Raw genomic sequence first — 5,007 nt, forward strand, 5'->3', positions numbered from 1 at the left:
TTTTTTTTACATTTAAGGCATTTCAATTTTTTTAATTTTCAAAATGTATTCATTTATGTTATTGTCAGATCGTAAAGTCATCCCTTAAATTTCATCAGGGTTAAAAATGCTTCTCAAATCTAATGTTATCTTATATACAATTTAAAGAAATAAAACTAAGTTATTGTGAAACTTTCACAGTGAGATTTCCAAATAGCTGAGAACATAGGCAAGTTTCCCCTTTGCTTCCAACAGACAGAAGTTAACCTATAACAAGGAAGAAAAATATTTGGTGAATTGACTATACATGATTTGACCACACACCTATCAATCAGTCTTTCTCTCAAGAATGTTTCATTGTTTTCAATGTAAAGATTCTGCATATCTTGTGACATATCTATTGATATTTCGAGCTATTTATTATCCTATTATAGACAATATATTTTTGAAATTTCATTTCCTATTTATTGTATCTAGAAACACATAATTGATTTTTTGGGGGCGGTATATTGACTTTGTATTCTGTGACCTTGTTATAGTCACTTAATCCTAAGAGTCTGTAGATTCTTTTGGATTATCTACATACACAATTATGTTGTCAGCACTTTTTTTGTTCCTTTATAATCTTATTTTCTTTTTTTAATCTTTTATTAATTACAAAAATTTTTAAATTTTTAAAAAAATATTTATTTGGCTGTGCTGGGTCTTAGTTGCAGCATGCGGGATCTTTAGTTGCAGCAATGTGGGATCTTTAGTTGCAGCATGCAGGACCTTTAGTTATGGCATGCGGGATCTTTAGTTGCAGCATGAGGGATCTTTAGTTGCAGCATGCAGGCTCTAGTTCCCTGACCAGGGATTGAACCCAGGCCCCCTGAATTGGGAGCACAGAGTCTTAACCACTGGACCACCAGGGAAGTACCTTCTTTTATTTTCTTGACTTATCACACTGGCTGGGACCAGTATAATGGTATACGGAGTTGTGATAGTGGACATTCTTATCTTATTCCTCATCTCATGGAGAATGATTTCAATATTTTATCATTGAGAGGTTTACTGTAGGGTTTTTATTAAGGTTTTAATTTTTTAATTTTTTTTGTTTTCATGAATATGAAACATTTTACTTCTTTAAATTATAATTAAATTTTATTTTGGGTCAAAGTGATTACACACACACACACATATATATTTGTGTGTAATCAATTAACCTACCTACCTATATTTAACCTACCTACATACATATATATGTAAGATTTTTATGAGATTAAGGATATACCCTTCTATTTCTGGTTTTCAAAGTTTTTAAAAATCATGAATAGCTGTTGAACAGTGTTCTTTCCTGCATCTGTCTAGACTGATTTTTCTCCTTATACGTTGTGTGAATTGAATTCATTAGTTTTCAAGTGTTGACTCAATCTTGTATTTTTGCAGTAAACCCAAATTAGATATGACCTATTATCATTTTTATATATCGCTAGATTGGACTTGCTTATTTTGTCTGGCAGTTTTACATTAACATTCCCGGGACAGATTAGCACCTGGTTTTCCTTTCTGGTGATATCTTTGATAGTTTTTGGTGGCTGGGTTATACTGCTTCAAAAGTGAATTGAGGGACTTCCCTGGTGGTCCAGTGGTTAAGACTCCATGCTCTCAATGCAGGGGGCCCGGGTTTGATGCCTGGTCAGAGAACTAGATCCCGCATGCCACAACTAAGAGCCCACATGCCGCAACTGAAGATCCCATGTGCCACAACTAAGACCTGGTGCAGCCAAATAAATAAATATATATTTTTTAAAAAGTGAATTGAGATCTGTTCCCCTTTTCTATAGTTTCTAAAAGTTTATGATGTTGGTGACTCTAAGATATGAGTGATGTCCCTTTTTCCATTTTTAAAAAAAATATATTTTATTTACTTATTTTTGGCTGCATCAGGTCTTAGTTGCGGCACACGGGCTTCAGAGCACGTGGGCTCTCTAGTTGTGGCATGCGGGCTTAGTTGCCCCGTAGCATGAGGGATCTAGTTCACCGACCAGGGATCGAACCTGCATCCCTGCATTGGAAGGCAGATTCTTAACCATTGGACCACCAGGGAAGTCCCTCTTTTTTCATTTCTAATGTTGTTTTTTTTCCTGATCAGTCTATGGGTTTATCAATTTTACTGTTTTTGAGGGAATGACTTTTGGCTTCATTGATTTTCTTTATTGTACATCTGTTTTCTATTTCACTTTTTTTTTCTGCATTCTTCCTTCTACATTTTGAATTTGCTATTCTTTCCCAGTTTCTTGACGTGAAAACTTAGATCACTGACTTCAGCCTTTCTCTTGTAATGTGCGAATTTAAAGTTTTATATTTAAGTAGTGCTTTACCTGTATACCATAGGTTTTGATATGGCATATCTCCATTACCAGTTAATTTTTTATTTCCTTTGCGCTTTTTTTTTTTTCTGTGACCAGTGGGTTATTTAGAACTCTACTGCTTGTTTTATAGACAGTTAGGGACTTTCCAGTTTGTTTGTTTTTCTCCCTAGCTTAATCCCGCTGTGTTCAGAGAACACTGTATTATTTTAAATTATTTTGGAAATTTCCTGAGGCTTACTTGATGGTCCAGCTATGATCAATTTTGGTAAAAGCTTTTCTTGCAATTAAAAATATGTACACTGTTGGTTCAGTGACAATGTTCTATATATGTCAGTTAAGCTAGGTTTAATTGTGTTCAACTTACCTATTGTATCTGCTTTTTAAATAAATGTATTATTTTTAAAAAATTTAAATTCCACAACATTCTGGAAAGAAAAATCTCATTTCATTCTATGGTTTCCTATTTTAAATGTTTTCCTTGGACTTTTGATAGCAATTAACTTTGTGTATTCCCCCTCTCCCCCTCATACTTTCCCAGCCTTTGAGCAGCAGGAACAGTGAGCAAGGGGATCATACATATAGCTAGTAAGGAAGCTCTGAAGGCTACCAATGCCTTTCCTTGCCCTGTTCCATCACTGAAACGAAGGCCCGCAAGCCTTGGAAAAAAGAAGCTGGAAGCAGAGGTTGGCTCTGTCCCACTGAGAGACAGGAACAGGGATGGAAACAACTCTGGAGATGTGCTCTAAGTCTTGAACCCTGGAAGGAAATGAATATTAAAGTCTTTGATAAAATGTTTCAAGCTTTACCTCTTCATTTATAGAAGTCTCTCCCACACTAGTACTCTTCTGGCTACTACAGCCAGGAGTGAGGTTCTGCCTCAGCAAGAGATACTTTATCAGAAAAAGGGCACCATCTCAGCCTCGCAAACAGCTTTTATACATCAGTAAGCTTCTCCCAAAGGACCTATCTACAAAGGAACCATCACTGCCCTCTTGGTAGGGCAGTGTATGTGTGTAGTTCAACAGAGGTAGAGGCAAGGTTGATGAGGATCATCTGACCACAGTGCCTAGATACCTCGATATTGACAAAATAAAATCTCCAGTTTAAAAGAAAAATTATTGTTACAAAAACAGAAGCATGTTTTATTTCAATCCTGTTGAGGGAGTGAGAAGGATGGAACACAGAAAATGTGGGGTGGGGGGAGGGGTCCTCTTTATACACACACGACATCAGGATCAACTACAAGGAACAATACCCATTTCCACCCCTCCCCCCAACTCCTACATGGGGTCCAAGGCCAGCTGAGAATAGATGGTACAAGAATTAAGATACTATTGGCACAGTACAATGGCCAATGCCCCGAAAGATGGAGAAGAGAATTTCTCAGGGAGCAAGGCCCTGGGCCTCAGCTGCTTCCCCAGAGGAGGGGGAATGAGAAAACTTTGGCTCAGCAGGAAGGCGATTGGCAAAAATCAGGATTACCCTAGCTGGACTCTCCAGGTCAAAACTATGGACTGAAGGGAGTCAAGACATTTATCCAGTCCATGCTGTTCTCTGTTTTCTCCAAGACCTTTTCTCTTCAGGCTTGAGATTAGTGAGAGCTGGCCTGGTTCTCCTCTTCATTTTGGAAAGCAGGGGAATAAGTGCTTATTCTACCCTTCCTACATCTAGGCTACTTAATTACTACTTTCTTGGCTCTAAAGAGACAGAAGCCAACTAACAAGCTGGCTCCCTTTGTGAAAGTCGGCTTGAAAGAGCCCTTGGGTTGGCAAAACTGCCTCTGCAAAGGTTTCTCTGAGCCTGCCCCTTATAAACCCTCCCCAAACGTATTCAGGGACACCTTCAATCGTGTGAGATGTGGACCAAAAATACTTGGTCTCTCTCTAGTTGGGTTAATAATCCCATCTTTGACTGGAGATGAGGATCAGAGAGAGAGAAAGCAGGTGATGGCAGGGGGAAGGATTGGGGGAAAGCAAGGCAGTTTACACTGCAGATTCAAGCCTCTGGATTGTGAATAGAGTCACCTAAAGCTCCAGAGGAGGAAGGGGGATTCTCTGACACAATATGAAAAAGTGTAAAATATTTTAGTGGCAACCCTGTAATTCCCAGAGACCAAAAGGGAATGTGTCAAAAAAAAAAAAAAAAAAGACGGAATAAGTGAGCAAGCAGAGTCCAGCCCTCTATCTTAAATCTGAATAAAATTAACTCATTCAGCTAATACTGCTTCAAGTACAATCATGAAGACAGATGGAACTGTAGATTCACACTAGGGCAAAGAATAGGATCAAGTAGCCTATCATCTTAAGCACAGACACCTCCCTTTTAAAAGTCATCTAGAAAATATCTTTGAGGACTTGAATTGAAGGTGACGTCCACCATCTCCTCTCCTCCCCCAATACAATACCCTTCCAGGACAGCCTGATGAATTAAGACGTCTGTTTTAAGTTTAATAGGAGGGAAGTGAAGAAGGGAAAAGCACGGAGATTTGGAAACGCTAGCAGCTAAAGCCAAAAGCAAGGTTAAGGTCCTTATGGCATCCAGAACTAGGGGTAAAAGAATGGGAAAGGGAAGGGAAACAGGCGGTGGGTTCCTGCTGTCCTTTGGCTTTATATCCTTCCCCTGCCTCCCATTCCTCCCAACCGCTCATGCAGCTATTGGCCTGCTAGAGGGGATG

The sequence above is a fragment of the Eschrichtius robustus genome, chromosome 5 (assembly GCF_028021215.1).
Source record: "Eschrichtius robustus isolate mEscRob2 chromosome 5, mEscRob2.pri, whole genome shotgun sequence".
In the NCBI taxonomy this organism is placed as follows: Eukaryota; Metazoa; Chordata; class Mammalia; order Artiodactyla; family Eschrichtiidae; genus Eschrichtius; species Eschrichtius robustus.